Here is a 21,881-nt window from a genome sequence, read left to right on the forward strand (position 1 = left end):
TCCTCTTCCTCCTCCTTCTCTTCCTCCTCCTCCTTCTCCTTCTTTTTTTAAATTTTGAGACAGGTTCTGGCTAAGTTACCCAGACTGGCTTCAAATTTGCAATCCTCCTGCCTCAGTCTCCTGAGTCTAGGGGTATGTTTTATTGCATTAAAAGTATTGAAAGAACAGGCAAAGAGCCGCCCATTTTCCCACCTTCCTTGACAGAAATAAATGCAAAAACAAAAATCAAATAAAAAAAACAGCCACCACAAAGTCAAGTTCCCAGCATCCTCCACACACCTGATTTAAACCTCAAAGGTATTTGTTTCACCCTGGGAAGACTTCTTTGGGCATGTCTGAATATATCCCCTGCAGTCATTCTGCGCTGAGTGAAGCAGCTACAGTTGGGAACCCACTTCATCACCTACTCCATCAGTATGAGAATCTGCAAAATAAAAATGTAGTGTTAAAAGAAAAAATTCCTTTTACATTTGCTTTCCCCAGTAAAAATCCTAGGGAAGAAAACACAATATATGTGACATCTTGGTTAAGTGACACGCTGCACTCTGACAGGTTTGGTGTTAAGACCTGAGAGCTAGAAACCTGCCAGAACCACCTCCCTGCCACAGATACTTAAGCTCACGTGAAAACTTTGATTTGATAGTCTCTTGATTAGCTTTTGCAACAGCGAGTACTACTGCCTTTCAAGTTCATTATAAATTATGCTACTCTTCACATTACTGTCAATTTAGGCTTCCATTTTACTAGAACGCAGGCGTTTTAACTACTCATCAAACCTGTGCACGTTTTTGAGTTAAAGAATTAGATCAATCCGAACTCCAGTTCTCAAGGGAGAAGTTCCATTGTTCATCAGGCCATGTCTACACTGGCTGAGCAAAGCGCTCTGTTCAGAAGGAGAAGCGCCTTTGGCAGCTAGAGTCCACATAGCTGACCCATGGACGCTCGGGTGGAGCTGCTTCACCTAATTACACAAGTGCAAGGACATTACCAAGCATTTAATGAAAACAACCCATGACGAAAAAGCACAAGGCGATTGCTGTTCTGAGGTATCTACACGAGTCACTTAGCACGCAACTCCAAGAAAAACATGTACATTTCGCAAGGATGACGATGGATATGGGTATTGAAGTCACTGATGACTCAACCTTCAGTTTAACCTGACATTGTTCCTAAACAACAGAGTGGTGGCACTATTTTAAAATGCGATACTTTTTTTTCCTAACTGGTCTAGGTTAGGTTTACAACCCTACTCATATGAATGGTGAAAAATCAAAGCTTTAGAGTTCAAATATTAGAAAAGATAGTTTCTATCTCAAAAGGGAAGGTAATCTATATTTTGGAGGGAATATTTACACTCCTCTGATTTGCGCTGTCCAGGTTGAGTACCAGTTATGGGCAGATTCTATTCCGGTGACAGTACAGTGCTCTCGAATCATCCTGAACATTGAGATTCTTTCAACCAATTTTTACAATAAAAAGAGCTTTAGCAGAAATGTTCTACTAATAGCTATGAAATTATAGGCTTCCCCTTCCATCCACCCAAACAGGCTCCACCCTGTGCAATAACAGATACAACACTAATCACCTTTGGAATGTTGCCAGCCTCCCCATTGGTGAGCTGGCAGAGTTGGACCAAGCTGCCTTGAAGGAATAAAGCCTGCCTTAACACCGTCTGCACCCGCAAAAGGCTTCAAGAGAAGCCAATCAGATTCTTTGAAAAGAGCAGGAGTGAAGATTGAGATGTGTGGGAATCTATCAGAACTGCAATCTACAAGATACACCCACTACTACCAATATCACCCCAAGATAAATCAGCAAGATCAAACTCTACACCCCAGGCTCCCTAATCACTTGTGCTTTACAAACAGAACTATCTCTTTATCTTCTGACATCTCTAGTTTCACATTTTTCAAGATAAGTTTCCAGTCTCTCTGTTTCAGTTTGATAATCATGTAATTTATATGTTAAATCCCCTTCTGCTGGGTGTACAATTCTGACTTCAGACTCTCACGGCACCACATTGGTTGATTAGCTTTTAAATTACCCCCCAAATTATAAAGCAAAAGAATTCCAGGTGATAGAAGAATTGCTTTATTTACCAAAATTCATGTAAGATGAGTGGAATCTTATATCTTCTTTTCTCATATGGAAACCCTGAGTACATCGAACTACATAAAACCACTGTCAGTATCTTTGCCACCGTTTCAAGCACCTCACCATGATGAGGATGCTGTAGAGACTGCCAACTATATACCTTTAGCTATGGTACTTAATTATACAGCAGGCACTGTTCCAAATCTCTGTAAATGTGAACTCATTCAATCCCATAATAACCCTGTAAGAGAGGTATTGTTACCTTCATTTTTGCAGATGAGGAAACAGAATCACAGACAGAGCAAATAATTTGCCCTGGATCACGTGGCTAGTAAGAGGAACAGCTGGGATTTGAATGCAGAGGCTCTCCAGAATCTCTATCCTTGCGTTGTATGGCAATGTGCCTTCTGATAAAACCAAACTGATACAACATGATGCATAGAGATTTAAATGAAAAGGTGGTGTCTCTACACTGGTGTTTTCCTTCCCGTCTGAGTGAAATCAATATCCCTGGAATGAAACTTTGCTCTGTGTTGAACTGTTCTGCCCACCAGGCTCATTTATCTATTTCTCATTTCCTGGCATTTTCTTTTATATTGAACCAGTGTCTCCTTCTTTCAGATTAAGTTAAATACATTTGGAAAAGAAAATGTATTCATGAGCATCATTTCAGGATATCATTCATACCTTTAACATTCAAATTTAAGATGTTCATGCATGTGAAGAATATCAAAGAAGAGCTATAGGAATGAATACTGAGGACAGTATGTACCCAAATGTAGTCTTAAGGCTTCCTGAGGCCAAACCTTGATGTTGCCTTTCGAAAACTGAATCATGATTTTATTTCCCTATGACTTAGTTTCTTTGTCTGTAAAATGGAAATAAAATAGTTCTACTGATTAGGGTTCCAAGGATTAAATAAATCAATCTATACCAAATGCTTAAAGCAGTACATGGCACACAGCAAGCCCTTGATAAATATATGCTACTATTAATTTCACATTTAGTTTATGTAGACTTGCCTCCGTTATAACTAAACATCACCAATTAAAATTGTTATTGTGGTATGAAAGTATTTAATACTGATTTGAGAAAAAAAAAAACAGTCATGGTCATAGGAAATCCTTCCAGCATAGGAACAACTTGGTTCTAGATTTTTTACTCTCACACATCTTTACACATAGTTTTCTTCCTCTTTATTTTGCAAGAACATAAGCAAATCACAGAATCTGACAGAACCACCCAAGAAGTCATCTGAGGTTATGATGTTGTCAAATCCTCACCTAACAAGCTTTTTTCCATAGAGTAAGGTTTTTAAGTGACATAAAAAGATTGCTGGCTTAATTGTTTTTTATACCATAATCCAGGTTTCTCAATTATGCAAATCCAATTGACCTGGATAGCAGTGAAGTGATTTTAACAACTGTGTAACTCAATAGTGGGAAAACTGTCTGAACATTTTGCTTATCTGTTTCTTCCTTTGCTCTCTTCGCCTCTTCAAGATTCTAAATGCTTACTTAGGCTTATGCTGAAGTCTCAACTCTTTGAGGCTAGCATGGGTGACTTAACTGCTTGGGAACCCAAAATAGAAATTTCCATCCCAGAGGGGAAGTACTACAAGTAAGAGGAGAAAATGACTGGCTGGACTCTCACTTGCACATAGCTCTTTGGTAAGTACCATACAAAAGAAACAGGACAGATTGAAATTTTTTTCCTCTTCAGTTCTAAAATGGACATCATCAGGGCTGGGGCTGGGGCTGGGGCTTAGCAGTAGAGCACTTGCTCAGCATGCACAAGGCCCTGGGTTCAATCCTCAGCACCAAAAAATAAATAAATAAAATAAAATAAAATGGACATGATCAACAGAGCATGAAAAGCCAAGAGACTCAGAAGGGCAACCACAGAGAAGCTATTCCAGGTCAATCCCCCAGGATGCACTGAGGTGCCTTTTTGTGGACTGGGTATCACAGGGACTGGAGAACCACTTAAAGGTCCCCAAGGGGCTAGCAGTGAAAGGACCCTGTTTCATTTCCTGGAACCTCTTAGATCAGAATTTCTGTTGGCAATCGAGGGAAGATAAGTCTTGATGTACCAAATAGCACCTTGGTGAAGAACTGGAGTGGGGGAGACCCCTCTACCCTTGGTGAAGAACTAAAGGGTTGGTGTGCAGCCTCCTTTGAGATAAGGAGAGTAGACAAGAAAAGGATTGGTGAGACAAGGCACACAAAGTCTCCATTTTAATCCTACAGCTGCATCTGCACAAATTCATCTCCATCCACATCCAGGCCTCCCCTCAGACCGTAGGGATTCTATGAACTCATAGACCAAAGACTCTCATTCTGAACCAAGATCTCAGCAGTACTCAGCCTCTAGTTGTCTAGATGAGAATGGTGTATTCCAGAGAGAGCCATCTGCCAAAGGTCACACAGAGCAGTTCTAGGGCTCAAGCCCAAGGACGGTAGAAGGTGGTTGATGTGTTAGAAAGAAATTAGATACCCTGAGAGTAATTCAATTTCTCGAAGAAAAATGGAAAGCCCAGAAGAGATACAAACCACTTCAAGAGATGTCAGCATCCTCAACTGTGAACTATCCACACAGACAACAGAGGCAGCTAGAGGAGCTCATGTACTGGGCATTGGGCAACCAAGAGGACATGGCAGGGACCAGGGGGAGGACCACGAGGCGCTAAGCCATGCAATCTGCTTTCTTCCTTGACGTGATGAGCTGCCTGTGGCAAAGGAAGTGGATCATTTCAGGAGCCATGTGGGAAGTTACTTGGTGCTCAGCTTTCCCTGTCAGGTCACCTGGGCACCATCCCAGACACATGGCCTTCGTCATTATCTTCAACCAACAGTAGTAGCTGCTGAGGCCACTTCATCCCCACCCTGGGTCCTCTTTACCTGCCGCAGCATCCCCAGACCATCTAATGTGTTTTTCAGATTTTTCTCATCAAAATAACACAATTCTTACATTCTTGGGGGCAGTTTCATCTTTTTCTCATTTCCACACTTTCAGATTTCACTGAAGGCCATTTAAATCCTTTAACCCTAATTATTTTTAAAAGGATTCTACTTAGTTTGTATCCTATATAAGAAAGAAAAAAAGTCTTCCAACACCAAATGGATTTTTTTTTTTTTAAGAGAAAAGGATCAGTTCTACCGGGTGGCCCTCACTGGCCACTTCATGGACTGGCTGTCATTTCTCATGATCCTCTTTTTACGATTCTACACACAAATTCAACCCAGGTGATTTGATTCTTAATGAAATGAATGTGAATTATTTCTGATCATAAATTTTAATGAGACAATACTTCAGAGGCTCCTAGATGTTCCAAACGCCAAACTTAACCTTTTTTTCTGTGGTGAAACTTTAAATTCCTCTCTTAGGAAACCTTGACCATTTTACCCTTGGGTTTTCTGTGTATGTTTTTTTTTTTTAACCTAATGAAATCATTTGCACACCAGCGAGGTCACAGGAGACTGACATGGAGTCTCCAGCTTGCCACTTCCCCACCTCCTAAGCCACTGCTCTGCATTCCTCGCATGTCTCTTTTGTTCCCAAGTTTCAGAATTCCACAGAATTCCAAGTCGAACAGCATGACACCAAGCTTGAACTTGCCATTATGCTTGATTGTTCAAAATTACACTCATCCCAGCATGCTGACAGAATTCCTTTCAATATTTTCTCTTTTGGTTCACGAAGTGGCAGTGTCAGACTTCAAGAAGGATCATTGCTGGGGCCATTTGTTCAATTCTTTGAAGACTGATATCACATTAAAAATTCTTTTCCCCAATCTTCTCCTATTCTCTGTATCCCCAGTATACTCGACACATCAGAAATAATTATAAGTGGCTTAATAAATACAGGAGACATTTCTTTTTAATATTCCAGAATGGAGGAGCTCAGGATTGCTTTGTTAGCAGCTTTATTCTAGCTGGAAATTTGCATTCTGCAGCAGCAATATCTCAACAAAAAGTGGAGGCCTGTTCTGATGTTCTAGATTTCTCTGGCTCAGTCCTGCATCCTATGAGCACTGTTTGTGCCTTACAGATAATTATCAATGGCAAAAGCCTGTTTTCCTTGGAAATGTCCCTCACCTTCTCGTGCCACTTTTCGTTGAGAAGGTTTAAGGCAGTGACTTTTCTGTGTCACTTGTTAATATCAGGACAGCTCATTTAAAATAGACAGGTTTCTGATTAGAACAGGGGAGAAAAAAAAAGCAGGAGGTAATTATAAAGCCGTGTGTTCAGAGTTGTCTCTTATTTCACACACTCTCCAAAGAATGGGCACAGCCTGTTCTTGTCATCAGATGAAGGCAGAAAATCTATTTTGTATCCAAAGTAAAGGAAGAATGGCTAAATCCATATTTCCTTTCAAAGCTTAGTATTCTCATATATGGTAAAAAGCTATTACAAAGGGTTCTGCTCTGTCGTTGTATTGCAGGGTAAATAAAGCTGTCTCTATAATATGATGCGTCCTCTGTGCCTCTCTCTAGGTGGATGGAATGCCTGGTAACATGGGAGCCACTAACCCTTTGCACTGATACCAGGATTACAGCAAGATTTCTGAATCTCTGATTTGTCATTTGATGTTACCTTCTCTGACAAGCTTTAGGGGAAAAAAAAAACCTGCTAACTGAGCCCACAAGAGAACAGGCTGAAAAACCTAAGGATGGCTGAACAAGCCCCTGACACAAATTCTGAGAGACTAGTTACTGAGATGACAGTGGTTGATGGAAAAAGTTCTTGACTTGAGCAGATGAAATTGTGTTTCTTCTCTGCCACTTAGCTATGTGGCTTCGAGCAAACCACCTTGGCTCCCTCGGGTTTACTTGATAAAACACTGGTAATAATACATTGTGGGGCTTATGTAATAAATCAGGTATTATATACAACACTAAAGGCACAGGCTCCTCTGCATGATGCTTAAAACTGTTTTTCTTAGTAAGGACCTCTGGCTAATGAGCCAGCAATTCAAGACCACTGACATCAGATGCAAATCCAGGGGAAAATCCATAAATAATACAACCATATTTATTCAATACTAGGAATAGGACTTTTTTCTAAAGAAATACTACCATGCATAAAATTGGATCTTACATATATATCACATATGCAGGTGACCAATTTGAATAGCAGGGCAGTAAAATACTTGAAACTACATACAGAATAGACATAAATTAGCACCTCTTAATAATTAGGAGGCATTTCATTGTCTTATGACACCTAAGGGTCATAAGTATGATTATCAGAGCCTCATTTACTAGAGAGATGGATGGAATCCAAATGACTCTATGATATAACTGAGAATAAATGTTTGGAATTAATCCACACTATCCATTTTTAATACTGTCATGTACTTCTAGTTAAAAAAAATAGCATGACCTCAATAATTTTAAATTATGTGACCTGAGCTTGGTAGTGATTTGTATTCTTTCCAAATGAATGATGACCACAGCCCGAATTTGCACACTCTGAGACATCAGCAAGCATGATGCTCCCAGCTAATGCCTTTCGGGTGGTGTTCAAACCTGCAGTTTTTCTACATCTCTGACCTGTGGTACTGGGTTTGAAAAGAGTCATAGGAAGTAGCTGAAGGAAAGGGAAACAGAAGGAAAATAATAAGCTCTACTCTGACTAATTGATGAGACTGTCAAAAAGATGAACTGAATTAAGAGTCGAGGAGGATTCTGTAAGTTATACGACACTGGCACTAGACAAGTGTAAGGTGTTATTATTATTACTATTAATAATCTTACTCAGCTACAATGGAAAAGTTAGATATAGCTGGGAAGAGAAGAGTGCTTTTTCAAGTCATGATACATTTACTCCTCTGTCATCCAATTCTTGCTCTCTCCACTTATCGCTCAGCCAGCATGAGTGACAAGGATGGTCTATCCTGTTTTCTCCTGTTTCTGTCATAGTCTGACACAGTTGGAATAGATGGGAAGATCTTGCAGAGAATAAGGCTTCAAGCAAATTCTGAAATTTTAAAAATGGGTGTTTCTGAATGGTAAGGCATCAAGGTGTCTGCAAATTTGAGGCTAAAGACATTCTTTGTTAATGTGGCTAAAAGTGTGTGTAGCAATTATTGTACGATGGTGAAATATTCTGGAGGCTCAACAGCTTCACAGGATCTCTGTGCGGATGCCATTGTCACAAAAGGCAGATACACAACAGAATGATCTCCACTTCTGAGCTTGGCCATCTGAATCATCTCCCAGAAATAAATAAGTCTGTATATGTATGTGTGCATGCAGAGTTGGGCATGGGCCTTAATGGCTGTATAATAATAAATAGATAGTTATAAAAATTCACTATAAGAATAATGTTGTAAAACTCTACAACACCATCAATAATCATTTGTGAACAATTTAAAAGTAAAACTAGATTAACAAAAGTGACACTCATTTCCCCACCATGGGAGGGAGGACTGTTTTCATCTCCTTAATTAACTAATATGAGCATCTTTAGGATATTAATGTAAGGACAGTGCAATCCATAGTGCTTATGAGTGGGGGGATGTATGAATGATTATCTAAAGGGCAGTTCATTCCTTAATAGAATGAAGGAGGTTTATATCTGCTAGCATGGAATAGGTATATGTCACAAATGTTAAGTGAGAAAGCAACCTGTAGAATCCTAAGCATGGTATGGACCATACCATGGTTAGGTTTTAAACATACACAGAGACATGTAGACACATAGAAGAGTGTAAAAAGGCCAAAAATCAATTTGTTAATATCTGTTCTCCCAGGGAAGGGAAACAGAACTGGGGAGAGAAGCCAGGTGGCAGAGGGGGTGTTCCATTTTTACTCCTTAAATTTCATTATGGATACTATTATGTTATATTTAATTTTTAAAGAAATAAAAGAGCTATAAGTCATGGCACCTGTCCTCAGAGAACAACGAGTGTAATACAAGTCTTTTGTAATCAAGCCTGCTATTATCTACGTTGGTGACATAGTTCTGTAAAATAAATACTTTTTAAATTGGTGGAAATAGCACCTTCTCTGGCATACGGCCAGTTACCCTTCACAAGAACTTCCAAAGCTTCATCCAGGACACTATGCTCATGTAAACCTCAAAGCTAAGGAATAGAAAATAATAGTAAATCCATCATGCCTTCAGCCCACTTTCAGAGTAAACAGGATTGTCCTTCTTGTTTTTAATTGGACAAATTAAAGTACTAGGGATAAAAACTGTATCCTACTTTTTAAAAACCAATCCATACAAACTTCAAATATAGAAAACAGTCTTAAAATTTTTCAACCTTATCTAATCCTTAAATTATTCCAGTATTTGTCTTTAATATAACCCCAAATTTTACTCATGATGGAAGTACACATTACTCTTTTATTTTCATGAATTTAAAATAAAAATCACAACAACAACAACAAAACATGAGCTAAATGGGGAACCAGCGAACTACAATCAGGGAGTCAAACCCAGGTGCTCTCTGCCTGTGTAAATAAAGTTTTACTGGGACACAACCACACTAACTGTTTTGTTATTGTTGTTGTTGTTGCTGTTTTGGGTACCAGGGATTGACCCAGGGGTGCTTAACCACTGAGCCATATCCCTAGCCCAATTTTATATTTTGAGACAGGGTCTTCCTAAATTGTTGAGGCTGGCTTTGAACTTGAGATCCTCCTGTCTCTCAGCCTCCCAAGCTGCTGGGATTGCAGGCAGGCATGTGTCATCATACCTGGCCAAACTCACTTATTATGTATTGTCTTTGGATGAATCTGAGCTACACAGTAGAGGTGACTATTCACCACAGAGGCCACATTCCTCACAAAAGCTAAAATATCACTAACTGGCACAGTCCAGAAAAAGTGTGCCAATCTCCAATACCTTAAGAAAAATCTCACTATGTATTTGCAAAATGGAAAGTACCTATGTGTCTTTTCCCATTTTAGCATGTCCTTTTTGGGAATCTTTATTTCAAGACTGATTCCTTAAGGCATGTGTGTTTATTCTCTGTCTGATACTAGGAGGCACAAACAGAGACAGTGAATAAATAGTATTGTAAAACACGGGTAGAGGGAATACAAATTAGAGTAGCTTTGCCAGCCATGTTTTAAAATCTGAATTCTGCCACTTCATTTACACCTACATTGGTCAAAGACTGGTCTTGTGTTGGGGGTACAAAGAAAGGCCTGAGTTGCATTTATTAAGACCATAATGAACCTTATTTTTCAACAGTCTTTGGAAATGTTTATAATTTTTTAAGCACTTCCCCAACTCCTGAATGTCTCCACTTTACCCTGGAAAGATTCTGGCCAAAAAATTAAAAGTTGCTCAGCTGAATTTTTGCAAAACATTTGCATGGATGGAACAACGCAGTCTACTGCCAAAGATGCTCCAATTTAATTCTGCCTGGCAAGTTGGCTGGGCTTGTTTGTCATTTCATTAACAAAAAATAAACCTCACTTTTCTTCCTGAGAAAACAGCAAGTGTAGTGCTTTTGGGACAGCAAAGCCCAGGATGCTACTTCTTGATATGAAATATATATATTTCTATAATGTGGATAAATAAAGCTTTTAAAAGCCTTTTTTCTAGTATGGTCTCTGGCCAACCTGGGAAATTCAAGTTGTAGGTATGTGACTGAATAAAAATGACATGAAATATACCCTTAAATTTTTTTTAATCACAAAGAAGCAATGTCATAAGAGTAATATCATAGTAAGAGGATTGATCAGAAAGTTGAGAAACGCTATGATGCTCCATGCAAGCCAATAACTTGGTCTTTTTTAAATGTCAGCTTCATTTGGGGGCAAAATATTGGCAAAGTAGGGATGTAGGGAGAGAAGGTAAAATAAAGATATTTGTAATCTGGACTTAGTTACTGTTCCTCAGAAGAAATGAAAGGTCAAATTAAAGGTAGATGTACCCACGGGTAATTAAGCTCATGTAAATATAACTTGGAAATCATATAGTTAATGCATTGACTGAACTATGCAGAATATAGACAGACTAAGGAGAGGTGGGATGGCCGTGTGGATAAGACGCATAAAGGAAAGGTACTTGGAGAAAGTGATGCATCTGTGTTGACTACAGGAGGACTGGGGGCGGGGCGGGGCAGGAAGAAGAGTGAGAATTGACATGGAGATGCAGTAGAGAGTAAACACAAACGAAACAATATAGTTGGCATGCAGAATTCTAAGCTGTTATATATTGGTAGAGAACAAAATTTAAGCTAGGTTAGAGACAGAACCAGAGAGAGGCAGGAAAGAGTAGATGCAGGATAGAAAGTAGATTGGGACTGCCTTGTACTCTATCTACAAGGTGGGGAAACGGTTGAAGCTTTTAAGCTGGCAAGCAGCAGGTCTACTCTGAGTTGTGTATTAGGTAGATTTGAGGCTGACATGGCCAGTGGGAGAAAAGCCATTTAAATGGTACAGATGTCTAAGCAGGAGGGAAACCATCAGAGGTGGCAATAATTCTGAACTACAACAGTGGTAGTGATGATGAGAATTATAGAGGATTCAATAAATATTTAGGGTGGGAAATTAGTGATTCCTGGTAATAAGCTTGATGTGGAAAACAACAAAAATTGGAAAAAGAGGAGCCCCAGTGACTCTTGGGTTTCTAGCTTTGATGAACGCGTAGATGATGGTGGTACAAACCAATTCAGAGAGCAGAGAATGGGAAATCAGAGAACAGAGATAAGGTTAGTTTGCACCAGGTGGGTTGGAGGAAGCTTGATGGCGAACGGCAGGAAAGGGACTTGAGCTACATATAAAATGTCTGAGTGGTTGTAAATCATGACGGTGGATGGGAGTACTGAAGGGGAGTGTGCAGGGTAAGAACAAGCAGAGACAGAAACACCCAGAGAGCACGTGCACCAAGTTCAAGAGGCTTAAGTCAGGAGAGAGATCAGAATGAAGATGCAGAAGGACCAGGCCAAGGGAAAGGACGTTCAGGACAGGAGTAACATGGGTATACACTTGAACCAATGACCACCTGTCCTGGGCCACCAGCTCCATTAGTGGCTGGTCAAGTTCTCTTTCCTCTGTCCTCTCTGTTCCCTCCCATTCACGTTTGAGAAACTTCCTGAGAAATTTTCCCTGGTCTGAGGATGCAAGCAAAACATGGAATAAGTTGGATTTGGAGTCATTGTTTTCTTATTAAGTCTGCTCAGGAGATCAAGAAAAAAATATTATTTCTTAAACAATTACTATCTTTTAAAAATCTCTTCTTTCAATCCCAATTAAGCCCTGTCCACCATTAACAGAATGTTTACACTTTATAACAAAGCTTTTGCAATAGATGTGCAAGCCCATTATCAGACATTCAACATGAGATCTGATTTATTGGCAAATGAAGTGGTTATTGTAGATATCAGTATTTGTGTGTGTGTGTGTGCACATGTGTGTATGTGTGTGTGTGGTGCTGGGGATTGAACCCCAGGCCTCACATATGCTAGTGGTTTACCACTGAGTGGTTTACCACTGAGCTACATCCACAGTCCTCATTATTTTATTTTGAGACAGAATTTCACTAACTTGCCCAGAGTGGCTTTGAACTTGCAATCCTCCTGCTTCAGTCTCCTGAGTAGCTGGAATTTCAGGCATACACCACCACCACCAGGGTCACCAGTATTTTTCTATGCTTTAGAACCTCCTACCCTGGGAAAGAATGATGCAGCATAGTGGAAAGAGCATGAGTAGATTTTTTTTTTCCTGGCTTTGTATCTACCTCACTGCATAACCTTGAAAAATCTCTTCTCTAAATTCAGTCTTCATTACAGCTACAAAAGGAGGTGCTTCTACTTTATTGTTTCCTCTTCCAGAGTTACCAGGTAAGAAGAAACTATGATAAATAACCCACCTACACATTCCGATATTTAGGAAATTCAATCAAAATATGTTTTGTGGATACCAAAACAAACACTGAGCAGTACCAAGGTCATAAAACCACGGCATACATCTTAGATGAGAAATACCTACTAATAATAATCTTAAAAGCTAGCTCTACACATAGCCTTTTCTTTGTCAAATGAAAAGCTCATTTGAATCACACAGTACTTTTCTTTCAGAGTCCAATACCAAGGGTGTGATGACAAATCAAAGCAGGATTGTTGTAACCTTAGTACACATGTCAGTGTCTCCAAAAGCAGCATCAGAATGACAATTTCTAGAAACAAATGATTCATTTCTGTTCTGGTCTATTCACGAGAGAACATAACCACAGTTAAGATTCAATCTGAACTTCAGCAAGGCAACATCCATGAGTTTAGTTACCACACAGGCAGCTGCTTCTCTCTGTAGTGTGACAAGGCTGAGGAGAGGGAAAGCTGAGAACTCTGGAGGGTGGGGACTAGGACACTGTGCTTTTAGCTTTCTATCACTTCAAGTAACACATACTTGTGATCCTGGAGATAAAATGGAATAAATTAAATGGAAAAAAAATATTCCCTTTCTTTTCTTCATCTCAGAGACAGAAGGAAAAAAAAAAAACATGCCAGTAAGTATGCTTGGTCCCCCTTCTAGAATTTGCTGGATCCTGCATATGCTCACTTAGTCTTCTTCTACATGTAACATTTTTTAACAGAAAAGCAAAACCTTCAATTTTTAATTCCTTTCTATCTACTTTTTTTTTCTAGATTCTCCTTCTATGGTGTTGGATTTTGCTGTTGTGTTTAGTTTGGGTTTTGTATGGTGATTTTCCTTTATGACTACTAAATGTATCCCCCTTTATTTCATATCTACACTCTTGGCCAGGACTTGTTGAACTCTCACCTGAATTCTTGGGGCTTCTTTCAACTGGCCCGCTGATTTCTGAAAATTAAGGCTCTTTGTCTGCCTTCCTAAGGTTCTCAATCTTCAAAAATAAGCCTATTACCATATAAAGCAGAATTGCTCAAGTTGTATCCATGGACTTTTTGCAACTCCACTTTCTCCTTTAATTTCCATGCCATACTGCTAGTTTTCCCAACTTTGCAGTGCACATGGGCACCTCCCTCCACCAGGGTTGCTTCTGTCTTACCCCTTTCCAGTCTGCCAAGTCCTCAGGCAAGTCCTCTAATGCTTACATCATCTAACCATCTCTCTTTCATAAGCGTTCATCCAATCTTCTCCCTTGTCCCTCAACAATGCCCATCTCTAGACTTGTGTAAGAAGACTTGCTTTGCTGGAAATATCTAGAAAACAAACATCCCTCAGGTGCAATTTCCCAAGCACACACCACTCTATTCCATCCCATTTTCAGTACTTAAAATTACCCTATGTTTTAAATATTTCATGCCTTCATTACCTAAGTAGTGTTTCCTACTCCATGTTCATTTTGTCTATATGTTTTTTATTAGGTTTCAAACGTAAATGCGGGCATACTGTCTAGTCACAATTTTTATAATGTAGAAAATCTAATGTTGACGATAAAATAGAAAGTATGCATATTTACCTGTTCTTCCATGAGGATATAAATGGACAAATCATCTTGGTAACCCCAAAGCTTGGCTCTCTCAGCTCCCCAGTGGGTTTTGAAAGCACTAAGCCTGTTTCTTACCTTGCTCTCTGTCCTGTGGAGCTAATCCATCCATAGACTTGCCTTTGAAGTCAACTGGAACATCATGCATGGGTGAGCTCCAGAGAGCACACAAAAGCAAGAAAAGAAATCTGACATGTTATTCTTAACCAAAGGGACTGTACTATTTCTGAGTTTCTATATACACTTGGGCATCCCACAGACTTCAAGAGCCTGCCGATGAAGTAGAAGAAGATGTTGAAGTTAGCAAAGTCCTAGGAATGGGCAACAGATAAAGTCACAATTGAATCAAAGTTTTAAATTCCAAGCAAGTCATTCTCATGTGTTTTTTTTTCTTTCCCCTTTATCAAGAGTCACACAAATCACAAACAGAAAATTCTCTAAGGCTAACAAACCACTCCCCGACAATGTCAAGCTCTTCTGCAAATGGCACCCACTCCTCATCTAAGGTACAAAAATTGCCTTGTAGACTAGCATTGAATTCCAAGCCCCAGACATTTATCCAGAATCTTTACTGAAAAGGAGTTATGCACATCAAGTCAAGAGCACCATCAACATCTTCATAAAGAAAAGCAAAAAGCAACTCTCATAGCACATAGCCCTCCACGGCCACTTACAAAACACTCTCCATGGTATCAGTATATAATGCAACAACATGGGAAATATAAATCAGTTTTATACTACAATATCAACACCACAGCATTACTCTAATCCCATACTCAAAGGCTTAAGCTAAATTACATTTGGAAACTAAATTTATTACGTACACGTCTTTTTATCCCATAAGTCCTTTCCTAAAAATGAAATAAAAGAACCAACAAAGAAGAAGAACCCACTACGTAATACATACTTAAACAAGTACTTTGGGGTGAATTTTCTATATTTCTCCAAATGTCTATGAATTAATTTGTAAATGGTGGATAATAATGATTCTTGCCTTATAGCCCAAATGAGTATGACACCTGACATGAGGGAAATGGTCAAATAATGTTACGAATGTGGGTGTTATAATCCTTATTTTACAGAAGAAGAAACTGAATATCAAAGATGCTAAGCACCTGGCTCAAGGTGGTTGTAAGTCTGGAATTTCAATCTAATTTTTTTTTAATCCCAAAGCCTGTGCCCTCCTGCCACAAAGGTTGCTTCTTCTCTTTGAGTCCCAAAATGAAAAAGAAAAGGAGATGTCAGCTGAGAAGCTCCTCCAACACCATCATGCAAGCATGCATGTATTCTAATAAAACTCTCTTTTGTGAGAACTTAAATGTGAGGATATTAGACTTTCAAAAATCATCCGAGGCCTTCCAATCACAGGATGCTAAACTCCAACATAAAAGGGGCCAAAACAATATGGCGCAGATAGATGAACATGCATCTAGGAATCAGAAACTCAGTGATGACTGACAAGAAATGAATTCACCAGAGCATAAAAATTTCTCTGTGCTCATGGACCTTGATACCATGCTATAACCTGGATTTTATATTTAAATATTTTGAGATGAAGGCTAGGAAGTTGACTTGCCATTCAAAGCATCAGTAGTCAAAATATTTTAGCTATATATTGGGGTGAAGACCTTGATGGTGAAAGCAGCTTATACCAAAGATAACTTTTTCTGCAATAAGCACACTGGAGGTGTACCAAAGAGATGCATCCTGTCCCCTCAGAGTGACAGATAAGGACGTCTGCTCCACAACAGATTTACTTCAGAGACATGGCACTAAAATTAGCTGGAGGAAGACTTTGGAGTCCTGATCTAGCAAGTCAAAGTCAAACTGAGAATAGATGAATCTTTAAAACAAAAACATGATCCACCCCCAAATATTTTCTTTCATTTTTTTCTGATTCACAAATGTAACCATATATGACATCCCCCAATGTATGATATTTTGACCTTTTCAAGTGTTTTGTTGTCATCATTATTTGTTTCTCTCTCTTTTTAAGTAGCGTGAGTATAGGTCAGAAATAGCATTTCTTAGTCTTAGTCTCTAATCTTCATGTTCTTTATCCCCCAGTAGGGGATGGGGAGGTGAAGGAAGAAAATCCTATTGAAGAACTAGTCAACCATACTTTTTACATCCTATGGAGTTCAAAGGTGCCTTCTGCAAGTGGGGAGCAAGATGAAACACAGTGCAGGGCAGACTGCTATGAGAGAGGTTCCTTATTAGGGACTACTAGAGGCAGTCACAGTCACAGGGACAGGTATGTCATGTGTCTGCGTTATCTGTTTATACAGATGGATGGTGACCCTTGATCCCCAAAGACCCTGAGAATTGAAAGCTGCCACATCATAAAAAAGATGCTGCTACCTGTCCTCCATGACGTGTCTGATCTAAGTCCTTTCCCATGCTCAGGAGAACCAGCCTCATCCTCTAACTACCCTCCAAAAATGAACAACTTTCTCCCTGGATTATAGAATGCCACCTAAAGTCTTTGGGAGATGTCTAGTAAAATGGGTACACATTTTTCTTAGCAATTCTTCCCTTCCCTGAGCAGAGAAGGCAGAAACAACCAAAGCTCTTCCCTCTATATCTACAGAACAAACCCATAAGATAAAAGGAGAGAATAACTGTCATTACAGGGTTATTGCTTTTTAACACACAGGTAACTAATGGCAAAACTTCAAGGCTTTTTAAATGAAGTGAAAAAAAAATTGTTTGGACTGGATAAGTTTTGGGTTTCTTGGAAAATGATGATGAATATGGACAAAAGTTTTTGTATTTCCTTAAAATCCTAAAATTTTATATTCAAGACAGAAAATGAGAATTGAACCACTCCCAAAGCTCTCTGCTTAATGCTAAGAGCTTTAAATAAAGATTTTGCTTATTTGGAATAGTGTTTTTAACACATGTAGGTAAAGGGCACAACATTTATGTCAGAGAACAAAGCCACAGGCAGGGCTTTACACGATAATGGATGTTAAGATAAATTTAAAGATTTTTGTTTTCTTTTCTTCAGTCCTGATGATTGAACCCAGAGGTACTTGACCACTGAGCTATATCCTCAATCAGTCTTTTTTTGTTTTGTTTTTAATTTTTTGTTTTGAAACAGGATCACATTAAATTACTGAGGATCTTACTAAGTTGCTGGGGATGGTATAAAACTTTTGATCCTCTTGTCTCATTCTCCCAAGTTGCTGGGATTACAGGTGTGGGCCATGGCATTTGGCTAGAATTGACTGACAAACCCAGTACTGTTTTGAAAAGGAACTTTTTTTTTTTTTAATTGATGGGAATTGAACTCAGGGCTTTGTTACACTGTTCCAACTGAGCTATATCCTCATTCCTGAAAACTTTCCCATTGTATGGAATGAGTTAGTCTGTCTTCTAAAGACAGTGAAAAACTTGAAGGATTTTTTTAAAAAATAGACACATAAATAATGATTTTAAGTATTTTAAAAACATTTCAATTTACATATATGTCCAATTTTGGGAAGAATATCATGAAGTGTGATTAGGTCAACGAGAAGCTCCACTAGCCCCACAGTCCCCAAAGTGCACACAAGTGCACAAACACACTCACACACATGATTTATTACAAGGAAGTTTGGGGCAGTTTAATTATTAACACAACAACATAGTTAACTTTTTAATAGTTCTGTGCAAGTGAAAACCTAAAGCTTTGCTGATGAAATCTACTGAAAATCCATTTACTAGAACTAGCCTTTAGTCTGAATATTGTTATTGTTCTCACAACAAATAATCTGAACCAATATTCTGAGGCTAAAAGCTATATTTGATTGTTAAAATTGCTTTCTACCTGTGAGGAAATAGCTTTTCCCTTCATAATACTAAAGTATGATCGCTAAGAATAATTTCATTATATTATCCAATTAGTTCTTTAAAGTTCTTTTTCTCTCTCTAATTATACTCTAGTTGATGAGGGAAAGATCACATTTTGTTCTTTCATAAAATCCTTCACGGGGCCTTAGCAACTCAGGTCAGATGAAATAACTATGGGGGGAAGTCAACAGAATTATCGAGTGAATGAATGACTAAGTTTTGTCAAATTTGTGATAAAATTCAAAAGCAATACTGTTTCAAAGATCATATGCTATTCCACCTTTTACCCAACATGGAATGGGAAAAAAAAGTACCCCACATAGAAATTCTGAACTCATTTAAAAATTTTATTTTGTGGCAAAGAATTAGAAATTCATTGGCATATATGCCCATATATCTTATTGTATTTCCCAAACCAAAATAATAACACTAGTATCATCAAAGCGATAATTGGAAGAATTTTCAATGTTCATGAATATTAGCATGTCAATGAGTGGCTGCGTGACATGAGGAGGACAGGATGTCATGGCATTAAATGAGTTGATTCAAACTGAGGACAACCAAACTCGGGATTCAGATGTTTCTAGCACTTTGATAGCACCAGGCTAAAAAAAAAATATGAGCAAACAACACACGCAAAAAAAAAAAAAAAATTCAGTCTTTAAGATGATATGCCTATTTATACAGATAACTCTAATCCATACATTTGCTACTTGGGAAACTACCTCCCTGGACTGAATTAAGCACAACATCTGATGAAAGTCCGTCTGTCTCATGTTTCCATTATATAAGTGTATATCTTCTAGGTGGTGTCCCTGAAACTTGAAAGTTATACCATTCTCAATATTTTTTTAATTAAAATTAAAAGCTGCTAACATGAAACTATTTTCATAAATGTCACCAAATGGAATTTCTTTTAAAGATCAACAGCATCATCATACAACACACCTAAAAATGGAATGGTATTATTCGTGCGTCACTTACAACATTTTACATACTAAGTCCAGAGCCAACCAAGCAAGCAGAGAACTGGGGAATTTTTTTTCAATTTTGATCTTCTGACCACAATGACTTACTAAATTAACATGTTTAACAGTATCTTCCATCTGTATGTACATTCAAATTAGTATGCAATGTTTCCAAATTTGTATAATATGAATTCAAGAGGGAGCCAGAGGATCTATCTTTAGAAAGAGAAAACAACCAGTTAATTCAGAGGGAAAAAAATCTTCAACCAACTTAACTGACTGGGGCTGCATGGAGAAAACTGGCTGATTAAATATTTCCCTTTCCAACTGCATGTGGTGTGTTCTTATGGCAAATCACAGGGGCTAAATATTGTTCTCCATTTGCTTCTCTCGATTGTGCACCCAGGTGGCAGAGGGATCCCAACAATTACACACTGTAGCTAAGTGCCAAGGTTCATGCCTGAAATTAGTGTCAAAATGAAAGGACCATAGAAAGCTGGGGTCAAAGGGGACTCAAACTCATCCTCTGCATTTTATCGACATCAACACAGCATGTGACAATCATTTGGAGCTCAGCTCATTTGGGGAGCTCTTGTGGACTGTTCAGCTGCTGCTATTACAATACCAACTGTAGAAATAGTCCTAGTTTCTTAAAAGGAAGATAGCTGAAATTTATCCTCACTTTTCTTAACCAGTGAGTAGGAATTCCCGAAGAATGGGGAAGCTCAGCAGACGGCTCCCCTGTAAGGAAGTTACAGAGTACTTACAACCTGTTACATTCTCTGGTTTAGGAAACAGGTTCTCCAACTTGCTTTGCCCAGAAAAATTAGTACACACTACATGTATATTAAGTAAAAGTAAAGGCTCCTGGAAGTAAGTTCCTATATATATTTCTGTTTATACGATCCTGACTCTTACAGACAGTAAAACCGTTACACAGCAGGAGTCAGATGTCGCAGTTGCTTTAAAAAATATCCATCTGAATTTCCATGCGAAGTAAAATCTTTACCTTGATGACTTGGTTTGAGAGCCAATTAAAAAGTATATATGTACATATGTGTGTGTGTGTGTGTGTGTGTGTGTGTCTTGAGATTTGAAGGCTAAACTTTCCGAATTGAACAAAATCATAAAATTAACCTTGAGAGCTGCTTGTTAATAGAGAATTGCAGGTATTTGAAGGTTGAATTTGGCTTTTTTTTTTAAGATAAAAAAATCCAATATGAAGTATTAACAAATAAAACTTTATAGTAGATAAGGAGATGTCTCCTTTTGGGGGAGAAAAAGTGGCCAGCAACTTTGATGATACTGACATATGTCCCAGAGAATAGAGAAATCATCAAACAAAGTGAAACGGTGAAACCAACTTAGCATCAGCAGCATTGTGCGCCTGAGTGATGGAAAACAAATCAAACATAACACAACTTATTTTTTTAGAAACACCTAAAGTTTATTCCGTCTCAAATGCATGAATGTTGATAAAGTGACAGCTTATTCCCAAAAGAAGCCAAAACATATTTGAAAGTAAAGACTATTGTCTATATTTACACATTCCTTAATAAGATCTCTAATCCTAATATATATAAAGATTTCGGGAGGCCTTGAGGTAGAGATTTTCTCTTTCCCTGCTAGCTTTCCTCCAGCTGTCAATCTCTCCTTCCTTCTTTCCCCTCTTCCCCTCCTCCCCACTTCTCAGCTTCAAAAGTGTGTCCACTGCACGCCCTCGGCCAGGCACTTTGCTAGGCCAGCAGTTGGGCCATTATTCCCAATCCTTCCAGTTCTATCCTTTTTACTTTCTATGCTTATTTCACTGTTGTTTCCTGAAACTCTTTGCCAATCTGTCAGTTGGGCACATCTGCAGATACAGACACAAGAAATGTGCCAAGTGTCATCTAGCCTCAAATCACCTTAGTTGTTGCAAAGGTCACAGGTCAAATGATTGATGCAGATGAAAGAATCTGAGGATTTCATTTTTAAGACAGGCTTCCTGAGAGTCATCATGAACTTTGACCCAAACCACTAGGGGATAGATGGCTTTGAGAAAGCAGTGATGAAATTGTTTCAGGAATAATCAGAGAAAATACAGGACAAAGTTCTTGGGGCAGCAAGATCAGTCTACCAGGGTAGAATTCCAAGTTGGAAATAGGAAATGATGCAGTTGGAAAGAATGACTGAAGCCATATAGTAAGAAAGCTAAAGAGTTTTGACATTTTATAATAGTGTCCTATTAGCTCTGGGGATGGGGAATCCCTAGATGCAGAGGGAAATAATAGGAGCACCAAGGGAGTTGTTAAGCATTTTTGTTCTAAGGTCAAGAGACTTGGGCAATAAAGTCCATGGGCTTTAAAGTCTGTTACATTCATCACTGTATTTTGAGCATCTTGAGCAAGCCTAGGACATTATATAATAAGATCAATCATGTTTGTTGAATGACTAGAAAAATTCAAAGTACCTGAAGGACCTAGGTTTTAAGTCACCACAGCTGCTTACAAGCTTTGTGACCTTGAGGAAGTTATTTAACTTCTAAAGGCTCAGTTTCCTCATCAACAAACAG

At 38.6% G+C, this 21,881-nt stretch overlaps 1 long non-coding RNA gene across 5 annotated transcripts in view; it reads right to left on the reverse strand.

Moving 5' to 3' along the window:
* LOC125616933 overlaps positions 1–21,881 on the reverse strand; it is a 92,797-nt gene that overhangs the window by 64,404 nt on the left and 6,512 nt on the right. For all 5 annotated transcript variants that reach the window (XR_007347728.1, XR_007347729.1, XR_007347724.1 and 2 more), the window contains one exon: positions 280–424. This is a non-coding gene — a long non-coding RNA (uncharacterized LOC125616933). The remainder of the gene's footprint in view (positions 1–279; positions 425–21,881) is intronic.

Source organism: Marmota marmota, unplaced genomic scaffold, assembly GCF_001458135.2.
Source record: "Marmota marmota marmota unplaced genomic scaffold, marMar, whole genome shotgun sequence".
Lineage (NCBI taxonomy): Eukaryota > Metazoa > Chordata > Mammalia > Rodentia > Sciuridae > Marmota > Marmota marmota.